General features: G+C 46.6%; 1 protein-coding gene across 1 annotated transcript in view; it reads left to right on the top strand.

The window, feature by feature from the left end:
* Nucleotides 1-12,052, top strand: part of LOC146856335 (intercellular adhesion molecule 1-like) — a 218,971-nt gene that overhangs the window by 127,310 nt on the left and 79,609 nt on the right. The window lies entirely within an intron of this gene.

Below are 12,052 nucleotides of genomic sequence, written 5' to 3'. Positions count from 1 at the left end.
CAAACTGATGATATGTTATGTTATATGTTTTGCAGAGCGCCCAGCTGCCCCAGCTAAGGGGCGTCCCAGCACTCACTGTTGCAGATATTGAGAGGGCACTGATTGAAGAAAACTAGGCCTATAGTAGGGAAAAGATTGGTTTTAATGGCTTCACGAAATGCAGTATAGTTGTTGATGCTACAGATGTGAACCGGAAGAAAGTTCCAAAGTTTCTCAGCAAGGACGCGAAAAGAGCGTCCTTCCGCTCGCACTTTCTTCACCCAGGGAACAACCGCCAAAGGCTGGCCCATGAATCGTAAGTGACGGGTGGGTATGACGGTTGAGAGCAGATTTGGCAGAATATCTGGAGAGAAGAGAGTCATAAATTTGTGAGCGATGCAGAGAGACTTAAACTCAATGCGTTTCACCACCGGCAGCCAATGTAGTCTGCGGATGGCGTTGGTCGTGGGACAGAACCTTGGAAGGCCAAGTAGGGTTCTGGCAGCCGCATTTTGAGCCCTTTCCAGACAAAGGATCTCAGCCTTATTTGCCGCTAGGTAATTTGAACTGGCGTAATCCAGCCTCGATAGAATGGAGGCCTGGATGATGACTTGGCGGACTGTGGGATCAAAGAAGCCTAACAGTGGTTTAAGCCCGTGCAGGAGTCCGAAACAGGTCCCAGCTACTTTTTTTGTTTGGACCTGAAAGTTAGGGGCAGAGTCAACCCATACTCCCAAGTTTTTGACCGCCTGTTTAGGGGCTGGTGCACTGTCCAGAGTCAAATGCCACCAGCGCTCACTCCACAACTCAGTGTCTCTCCCTACTAGCAGAATCTCTGATTTGCACACATTTAACTGGAGGCAGTTGGCAGTCATCCCCTCTGCAATGGCTGTTAGATCACCCCTGAACTTGAGTGCATCCTGTGTGGAGTCGTCAGATGGTGCCAGCACTAGCTGGGTATCGTCAGCATATGATACCACAGTTAGTCCTCTACTCCTGGCTACCGCCGCTAGTGGGTGAACATATAGGTTGAATAAAGTTGGGCTCAGCGCTGAGCCCTGTGGAACTCCTTGTTTAATAGCATGATCCCGGGAGCTGAAAAGGGGGCCAACACCTGGAAGGTTCTCTTGGATAGAAAAGAGGTGAACCAGCCCAGGGCCGGACCCTCAATACCAGCCTCCTCCAGACGCTGCAACAGAATCTGATGGGATACCGTGTCAAATGCCGTGCTCAGATCCAATAATATCAGCTCCGACGTTCGCCTGGCGTCTAATGCATCCCTCAGATGTAAGATATAAGGACAATATGGATAGAAAGGAAGATCTCACTTCATTACAGAAGAGCAAGAGAAGGCATAAATCCCCTAGGACTATAATTCGTAAATAATAAAAGAGTATTGCCCCTCGTAATATCAAAAAGCAGGGTTCTTTGTAAACAATCCTTTACTTTCTGGTTTCTCCCTGAAATATTTGTGACAGACTACACTGCAGAAACCTCTTAGTCAGAACGTCAAGTTATAACAATCCTGCAAACATTGCAAAGAGGGACACCTTCTCCAAGTGGCTATACCACACACAAGACTAGCGGTACAGTCAATTTACACAAAAACACAAATATTCAAAACAAACAAACTCAAAATATATAGATACATCTATGGCTACTCCACTTAATATTCTCAGTGCCAAGCGTTACCATCTAATAACCTAAAAACTAAGATCTAGTATCCCACAAGCAAACCCACAGCCAGGGCCTCTCGAAAAGCCCAAAATAAAACAGTTTAGTCCCAGCACAGACAAATCAGCGGCCCCTATCAAATGGCGGTGTCAAAAACAGGCATTGCTTATCAACGTGCCTAAAAACAAAGTCGAACTTAACACCATTAAACTGACTTTTACGAGAAATAAGTACGACCTGATAAATGGTATTTAAGATATGTTTATCTATCCAATTCCACGCTGTACCCAGACAAAAGCAACGATAAGCCATCAAACAATATTCCGCAGCCCACACAAAAAAGCAACCCCAAACCCCCACAAAATGATAAATGCATAACTTGTTCCTTAAGTTGTGCAACAGACGCTGGTGAAGCAAGAAAATGAGGCCCAGCTTTTCTGAACTGATTCCTAAAATGAGCTCATTAGAAAAATGAATCGTTTAAAGATGCATGGTTCTATTTTGCACATCTGTAGTTCATTACAGAAAAGCATACATCTCTCTGCATATTAACATACATTATAACCGCTAGCTATTTTTTGAAAGTGACTCACATTAAACTGCATGTAATATGATTTTGCAGCAAATTGCTGGTTGTAAATTGGTATATTTCGGTGTGCACACCGCATCTCACGTTTTGTCCACAAATCTGCAATTATATTTATCCATGTGAAGAAACAAGAGATTAAAACATTTGGGGACCTGGGTAACGGTATGAACATGTATTATGAGGACCAAATTGTTGATTTTTTTACAGCATGAAAGAGAGAAACTAGGTACTCCGCCACCGACCAGCTATTTAACAATATTCTGCACTGATAGAAACTATAATTGGTCCATGTGCTGATGGGAGTAGCTTTTCTAGATCTAACTCATATACAACGAGCAAGAACAGGGAATAATAGTCAGGACCATTTCACTATATTCCAAAACACAGTTTATTTATTTATTTAAAAATCAGATTGCATTATCTTTCAATTCTACATAATTGTTTCATAATCAACAAGTAATCCAATACCCTATATCAGCGGTCTTCAAACGTTTTAATGCCCCGACCCCCGAATAAAAATAAAAATCATCGGGGCCCCCTTTTAGAATTTTCACAATTATTCTAGTAAATTGGCAATGTTTAAATATGTCTTCACTTATTTAAACATTGCAGTTAAGTTGCTACAGTTCTAAAAATGCAATCAAGTACATGATTGCCAAACATACTATTCTAGTCAAGCAGGCCTTACTAACGTGTGAAAGTATCCAGATAGTGACTATTAGAAATGGGGGTGAAGGTTTTGAAGAATATTTGGAGTCCCTTCCCTTCTGATGTCTTCTGCCAGCCAGGATATAAATGACCATAGATGTTTGTGATGGTCCATTACAGAGAGGCTTACTGCCGCTCATTATTTTCTGCTTAAAACAAAGCACCGGTATGAGCATAATGCTTCTTTTGTCCAGAGCCAGGCGCCCACCCCCTGATCACTTGAGGCCCCCTAGTGGGGTCCGCCCCCCAGTTTGAAGACCCCTGCCCTATATCAATGTATAAGAAAACAACAGGCAACACAAGTTTCGTAGTTTATAGCCAAAATGCTTCTTCAGGGCCCTAATTTTTATACAGAATCCCTTCTTGTATCTTCATATAGTTCCAACTCAAATTCCAAATCGTTGTAGCAGTCACAGTGGTTCTCCCCCTATTGATGCCAAATTAGATTATATGATTCTGTTTGCCGGCCCCACACAAATAAATTGGCTTTTCATTTACTATGACCAATCTAAACTGTGTTATGCATCACATTTCTGAACTGATTTCTATTTGAATCCCATCTAGAGGGATCACAGAGATCCATTGTTCTGGTAAAAGTCTGCCTACACACAATGGGATTTCCACCTCCACAACAGCGCATAGACCAGTATGCTATTTCCCCCCTCAAGTTGGATATATAATATAAGAAAAAAAATAACCTCAGACTTACATTGAAAGGATGGTGTGAGTAAGATCTTAGTTCAATGGCCTTATAGGGAAATGTAGCCTTTGGCCTCGTTCCTGTACATGGTCATCAAAACCCTCTGTGACTTGTTCTGTCCTTAGAATGCACAGCAGAGGGTATTTTATCCCTTTTATAGTGATGATAGTACATATATTTTTATATAAAGGCCCATAAAAGTAAAAATATTTGTGTCATTTGATAAAAATACCTCATTCACAAGGAAAAATATATCTAGGTCATAATGATGCACTTAGGAACTAATAGCAAAAAATACACTGACTTTTCTGAGTACGACAAAGACATCAGACTGCAGGAATTAGAGCATGCTAACCCCAAGGCGCAGTCCAGTATGTCACCTGCTGTTACCGGTTAAAATGTCCTAGTTTGAAAAAAAAACACTTTTGCTAATTAACCACCCCAAAATATGTATTCAACATATGGAAAAATGCATAAGAGGTAGTATGTAATATCTTTCAATGTTACCATCTCAGGGTTCTGGTGACATTCACAATGCGCCCTGCCTTCAACCTCTTTGTTTATGTCACCAGAGCCTCTTGATGGCAATATTGGACTATATTGCATGGTTACTCGTTATGGAGCCTCTGTATAATATGATATTAATTACATTTTTTGCAGGAACCTATGCCCCGCCATCCCCCTTGGTGCCCAGCATCTCTTTAGAAGAGCACACAGCACTACATGTACCATGAGGGAAACTTCTCTATTCACCAGCTTATCATTTCAAAAGATGAATGTTGCAAAAGCTAGTCTGTCTCTTGGCTTGGGAAAAGGGACCGTGGGCTGGACATTGGCAAAGCAGACTGTGGAAGACAACAGCATGAAAGAAAAAGTTACTTTTCTTCTGTGACACCCTTTCTGGTGGATACTCTATCTAACAACCTATTCCACACCTTGTGAATACCCCTAGTCCTCAGACTGAATCAGAAGAATATTCCTCATCAATTCCCTCATGATTGGCAGGTGGTGTTGTGCAGCTTCACTTTAGAGCCGATGTGACGTCGGGCCCATGCATACTTGCCACCTCTGCATGCCAAAGGTAGTTTCTTTCTGGACTCTCTCTGTGCCTTCAGATGTGGAGTCTTAGTAATCAGATTGTGCCAGTGTGCAGATCTATAAGATGGTTTCTTATTAGCACAGACTAAACAAATCCATTCCACAGAACGGGGATGAGGGTGGTCTGTGAGGAATCTGCAGTTAGATAGAGTACCCACCAGAAAGAGAGTTACCAAAGGTAAGCAAGGTGTTCTCTCATGGATACTTCTAACTGCAAATTCCTTATTTTGTGAATAGATTCCAAAGCAGTACCTTCCCTGGTGGTGTGTCTGTGGAATGGCTCAGAGCAGGAAATCCACCAGGACAGAATGGGTAAAACGCCCCTGCTGCAGGACCTGGCTATGCAGGCAGTAGTGCTTCATGAACGTGTGTATCAATGCCTATGTCTAAGACAAGCACACTATGAACCAGAGCAGTGTTAGCAGTCTTTGTATCGGCCTTCCAACAACTCTTTCTTGGCCAATTCACAGCAGATTTTGATCCACAGGAGAATACATCTAAATAGGGTTCTCTTCTGCACTACCTTTCCCTTCTTCTCACAGAGAATCCCACAAAGAGCTGAACATTTACCTGATGCATAGGCTCTGGATGTAGGGGTGCGGGGTGCTGCAGCGTCCCCAAACAAAATTGTGCTGGAGTTCAGAAGGTGAAATTGCTGCTTATTCCGAAACTATTGTTTACATTTATTTCTCTGACCACAAAGTGAGAGGATTTTGTTAAACTGATCTTGGTGGCTATCTTGCTGGGGTACAAGAAGTGAAAGTAATGGCCGTAGGATGTTTTTTTTCTAGCACACAACAACATTTAAATACCTGTAAACGAATCATAGACATATTTCAAAACATATCAGCAATTAGTAAAGCACAAAAGCAGAACATGTTTGCAATTCTGAAGTGTGATGGAAAGAAACATTTTAATAGGATCAAAACAAATCAAGACACTTCACTTAGTGATGTGCAAAAGATACATATACGCTGAAACCCGATTACCACACACTATTGTTGGCACGCCATATAGTTTGACCAGTAAAACTGCATGTCTATGCACATTTAGAGCCACTTCAATGGAAAACGTGCTGTCTGTAAATTACAGTTTGCTACCTAACCAGTACTCCAAAATGCACCACCGGATACATACCCTTACTGCTCTCCTGCTGAAGGTGCGTGGTACATTTGTTGTACTTGTTTTTTGTGTGACACTTGGGTTATCCACAATCCCTATGACTTCAGTGATATAACATTAATGACAGCATCCTCTATCTGAAAATTGTTCCAGCACCACTGACCTATTGGTCCTTGGTACGATCAATGTAAAAACTTTGAGCTCTCTTTGGATCTGACCGATGAAGTCTCTTGTCTTCCTTGGATGAATGAGGTGGGGCAAAGACATTTGATAGGGTAAGGGACTGTCCTGTATGGAAAGGCTTGACAAATTTCTGGAGAAATGCTGCTTTAGCCCTTAGCACTAGTTTCTCTGGAAAGATGGTGGTTTATGGTTGCTCTACAGATTTTGCTTGCTGCTGATGGTATCGGTGAGAAATTCTGTCCTTAATGTGGGCAGTTGGACAGGGCAGCTGTGCAATGTCTCAAATAGAGTGCACACAAGGAAAGTGAGGACCAAATTGAGCTCCCACTGAGGCATCATGAATGGTGTTGGTGGGAACATGTGGATTAGCCCCTTTAGAAAACACATTACAAACAGGTGATTTGAATAAAGATGATGGATCTGGTAAACATGAAAAGGCTGAAAGAGCTGATAAATTACCTTTAACCGTTGCCACAACAAGGCCTTGCTAGGCTAAGGGTAAGCAAAAGAGTAACATGTCAGACAACTTAGTCTATAAAAGTTGGATATTTTGGGAAGGACACAGACAACAAACTCACGCATAGATTGTTTTAGTCCAGGGATGTCTAGCTGTCAAGATAACACTCACTACTTTGGAAGCGTGATCAAAGGCCGTCACCTGTCACCACTCAATCGTGAGGCATGGAGGTGTAAGCAGTGCAGTCTTTGGTGTAGGACTCTATCCTGCTGCTGAAAAAATGGTCCCTCTAAAGGGAAAGTTAGATCGGAGGACAGATGCTCATGGCCAGATGTTCTGGGTGCCACACTCTCTTTGATCAGCTCAGAGCCACCAGGATTACTTAGGCCTGGTCACTCCTGATCTTCTTCTGAACTTTAGGCAGGAGAGGTAGAGATGATAAGGCGAACAGGAGTCCCAAGCTCCAATACAAGCAAAACTCGTCTCTGAGTGAGAAGTGCCTGGGGAATTCCAACGCTCAAAGTCTTTGGCACTGTGTGTTCTCGGCAGTGGCGAAAAGATCAAGCCATGACCTCACTCTGCCCTGTGTGTTGCAGTACCACATGGTGGTGTTGTCTTTGAGAATATGTACTCATTTCCCCCTTGATAGACAGGAGGAATGCTTTCAATGCCCAGAGAATCACCCATAAAACCAGCAAGTTGTTGTGGAGGTGGGTTTCTGCCAGACACCAGAGTCCTTTGATCTTCACCACCTCCAGATGACTTCCGCAACCCAACAACGGTGAATCTGTCATGACTGTTAGCTCTGGGGTAGGGAGAGTGGTCTGCCACTGGTCCAGTTGCAATCTAGCAGCACCCATGCAGATGTTTTGCAGTCTCCATCGACACCTGGATGGAACCTGAAAGGTTCTGTTTGTGCTGAGCCCAATGAGACTTCAGATCCCACTGCAGAGCCTCTATGTACCACCTGGCATGGTCCACAAGTAGTATGTAGGAGGCTGACAGGCAAAGAAGCTTTAGAGCTGCTCTCACTGAGACCCAGTTCCTGGGTGAAACATCGGCATTATAGCCTGAATGTCTTGTGATTGTTGCGGCAGAGCAAAGGCTCAAAAAAGCATTGTGTCCTGGATGGCTCCAATGAAGGCAAGTCTCTGTGAAGGAGACAGGTGTGACTTTGGAACATTGATGGAAAACCCCAGCAATGCCAACAGTTCGTCTGCCGTCTGTTGGTGGTCCACAAATGTCTGAGATGAGCCCATCTCCAGCAGCCTGTCATCTAGGTATGGGAAGACTGCTATTACCAATCTTCAAAGATGGGCAGCACCCAATGCCATCACTTATTTGAACACCGGAGGTGCACTGGTTAGGTCAAAGCGGTAGTACTGAGAACTGAAAATGCATGTGGCCCATGTGAAACCACAAGTAGCGCCTAAGGGAATCCAAAACAGAGAAGTGAAAATAGATGTCCACCAGGTCCATCGCTACCAGTCTCCTGGATCCAGGGCAGACAGAACTGGTCCAATGTGAACATTTTGAACTTGTCCTTCCTGAGGAAGAAGTTCAGAGGGCGAAGATTGAAAATAGGGAAGAGATTGGGGGGGGGGGCGTAGCTTGCAGCCGGGGTAAAAATGGCTGCCTTCTGAGTGAGCTCTGTGTCGCCCGGGGCAAATCCCCCGCTATAAGTCTTGGAATCCTGTGAAATCGGTCCCTGTTCAGCAGGCAGAGTGTAGCGGTGCCCCCCAAAGACATTAGGGTGGGTCACAGGAGTGACAGGGAGGTCCCGCTGGTGGGTGAGGAAGCATCGTCAGGGGCTAGGAGGCCTAGAGAAGATGGTGTCCGCAGCCCTGCTGCCTTGGGGACTTGGAGTGCTGTGATCCGCTCCTGCCCCAAGCATCGAGATCTGGATCAGGGACTGCCAGAGAGATCTGAGGGCTGAAGACTGCACGCCAGTCGCAGGAGCAAGCCTGAGAAGTTGAGGCAGTGAGTGCACTGGCCCTTGCCGCGGGGCCTGGCGGACGACAAAAGATCACGGAAGGGGCTCCATGTGGAGGAGGGCTGTTGGCGAGAGCCCTGATACGGGAGTGTTAAAGCGGGCCCTGTCCCTACCTGATACCCCGGTGGGGGACCGTTGAGCCTGGGGTGAGTCCTGAAGGAGCACTGCAGTGAGTCCGGTGGGCAACTGGATTGTGGGCGGCGGCACTGTGCTGAGGCCCACGCAACAATGAGCTCTGAGCCACGAATAAACAGCGACCGGGTGAGAGAGACTGACAGTTGGCTCATCGCAAAGTTGTAGTTGGGCCGTAGCTTGCTCTGTAATTAGTGATTAGAGATCGGGCGTGGCCCTGGCGATGCTGGTTTGGCGCTCCCTGCTGGATGGTGGGGATGTGCTTCTGCTTGCGGGGGCTGACTGCAGAGAGTGACTCTGGTGAAGTGTTGGGGGACCCGACCCCCCCCCCCCGTTTGGGGAGATACATGAAGATACCTGAGCGGTGCATGGTGGACCGGAGTCTGAGTGTGTTGGGGCACTAGCGCCCATATCAGTTGGACGGTGGGCAAGGCAGTGTCTGGTGGAGATTGGCCTAACCGTCCCCATGGAAGTTGCAGCGTGGAAGGGGGACAAGAGAAGTGGAGGTCCCTGAAATGGTGAAGGGCTGCCCGAAGGCCACAGCAACAGAACAAACTGGACAAATACACAGTGAAGATGTCTGCGGCTGGGAAAATGACCCACGGGTGGAGACCGCTGCTCCAGGAGGGCATCCGCAGCAGAACGGGGAACCCTGCCTGCGCACAATTATGGCTGCCATACAGGAGCTTATGAGCTCCACAGCCCCTATTGAACCTAAACTGGATGCTGTAACAGTTGATGTCAATCTATTTCGAGCTGACTTTCACAAAATCTCCAAAAAGGTGGCGGTTGCAGTAATACAAATAAATGGACTGCGCTCTACTACCAAATGCCTGGAGGAACAAGTACAGAACTTGACAAAACAGAGCACGAGCATGACTGCCAGGCTGGAGGACCAACAAAGGAGGGTGAGAATGAACAATATTGGAGTGGTAGGGGTTCCGGAGGGCTCCGAGGGCCCTAGTGTGGACATGTTTCTTGAGGACCTGACCCTTAACAAACTGACGCCAAAGCAGAGTCCGCCGCAGATGCCAGGGGCTCCTCTGTGAACCATAATCACCAGTATACTAAACTTTAGAGACGCAAAAATGCAGGAGGTGTGTGTGCAGGGGGACCTATGCCTGGACTACGCAGTGATCCGCTTCTTTCCGGACTTTACCCTACAGGTTCAGCGTCAGTGGAGAAGCTTCGATGAAGTAAAAAAGGCTCTGCGGGCCAAGAAACTTAAATACATGATGCTCCACCCCTCCAAGTTTAAAGTCATCACGGATGGAAAGACATTGCACTTTGCCACACCTGAGAAAGCTTGAGACCTGCTGGAAGGCTGGAGGGTGGCCGGGGAAAGGAGCTGAAAAAAGATCGATCCAAGGGCCCCGGTGAGAGGAGGACAGCCTTCCCCCAGACAGTCAGCAAGATCCACCTCCCCGTGATGGGCACATGAGCACCCGGGAAGGAAGTTCTTTAGGGGGATGGCTTGATGATTGAGATTGATGGCAGTATACAGGAATTCAGAGGGGGAGTAATGGGGATGGGAGGGGATCAGAGGCTTAGAGCCGCCAGAGAAGTCAGGTTTTACTTTGAGCTGGGATTTGCCTGTGGGGGATGTTTCAATTGTGATAGTGCTGTTTATCCAATAGGCCGTTGACTGGGCGGCTACATCTTACCCCCTGTTACTAGCTGGTATGTTTGGGAAAAAGGCACTCTGCGAGTTGGGGGAGTGGGTAGTTGAATGTCCACAGAGCAGGGTAGCGGGTTAGTTTTATGTTTACTGCGGCTTTGCAATACTATGTCTCTTACGTTGGTAGTGAGGGGTGGGCTTTGGACACACTAGTTGTTCCCCGGGCAGTGTGGGAGGGTACTGACATTCAGCAGTGGTTGCGTGAGAGCATTCTAAGTGACAAAGATGAAGGGTACAGGTGATATTTCCCACACTAGATGTATGGTCTTGGAATGTTAATGGGCTGGAGAGTGTCATCAAATGCATATTGGTTTTGCAGCATTTGCAATGTCACGGCCCGATGTAGTACTTTTGCAAGAGACAAACCTATGGGGTCATCACTGTAAGGCTTTAGATACAATGGGATATGTTCTGAAATCACAAGCAGGATACACATCTGACTCGCAGGGTGTTGGAATCCTGGTTAAGATTTCTCTGCCTTTCATCTCCCGGAGGGTCTGGCGGGATGACAATGCTCTGTCTATGCCCCACCTTGACTCTTGGGGTCGACTCTCCCTGAGCTGGGAAATCTGTTGTTGGAGCTCCACCAGAAATACAACTGATAGGCGGTAAATTGAACGCGGTCTTTGATGTAAATATGGATAGAACAAGCAGTGCTCACGGGGAGGGAGGATCGGGTCCCCTGCCACAGTTTGCATAAGCGATGGGGTTGGTGAATCTATAGAGGGAACTTAACCCTGAAAGCCACCAATATACTTATTTCTATGCACTGCATGGCAGCTTCTCCATAATAGACTACTTATTAACGTTCCAAACCCAGATACCACTGTTCTCGGTGGCAACGCACCTGGCGAGACGAATATCGGACCATTCCCCGGTGGAGGCCCAGCTGTCGGGTCCGTCGGTGGACTATCAGTAGCCGCCTAGGTTAGAGGCCTGGTATCTGTAAGATAAGGAGACCCAAGTTAAGGTACGCAAATGAGCTGACCTGTATTTCAAAGAAAATCGGGGGTTGGTGGACTTGGCAGTGACCTTATGGGAGGCCTTCAATACGGTGATAAGAGGGGTAGTCCAGGTAATAATTGGGGGTAAGAAAAAGGAATCGAAACGGCAATGTGTGGACATTGAGATGGAAAGGGTAGCAAAGGAACAAGGGGGAGGGATAAATAGACACCAATTACAGCTTTGCCAACAAGATCTACAAGCCCTTACAGAGAATCTAGCATGTAAACACACCTTGGCAACACAGCGTCGTCGCTCTGACGTTGAGGATAAGGCAGCCAAACTGCTAGCGAGGCTGGAAAACCATGACAGAGAGAGGTCATGAGTGCTTGAGTTACGAGATGAGCGAGGGGACACTCATACTACCAACGCGGCTACCTACTTTGAGGCTCTGTATGCCTCCCGAACCTCCATGACAGACACTGGCTGTAAGGATTTACTTCAAAATGTGGCCTTTTGGATGAGGAGCTCAAGGCCCTGGAGGCTGACTTGACTGAGGAGGAGCTATTGCAGGCATTGAGGGAGCTACAGTCGGGCAAGGCACAGGAGCCCAATGGCCTACCGGTCGAGCTGTACAAAGGGTTAGCAGGGGTGGTGGTCAAGCTGATGCTGGTGGTGTACCGAGAGGCAATCTCTATGGGCTGCCACCCCACTGACCAAAGGAAGGCGACGATAGTGGGCATACCTAAGGAGGGTAAATCCACAGCTGACTGCGGGTCATACAGACCAACTTCCTT

The sequence above is a fragment of the Triturus cristatus genome, chromosome 4_1, assembly GCF_964204655.1.
Source record: "Triturus cristatus chromosome 4_1, aTriCri1.1, whole genome shotgun sequence".
Lineage (NCBI taxonomy): Eukaryota > Metazoa > Chordata > Amphibia > Caudata > Salamandridae > Triturus > Triturus cristatus.
This window is presented reverse-complemented; position numbering and strand designations above follow the sequence as displayed.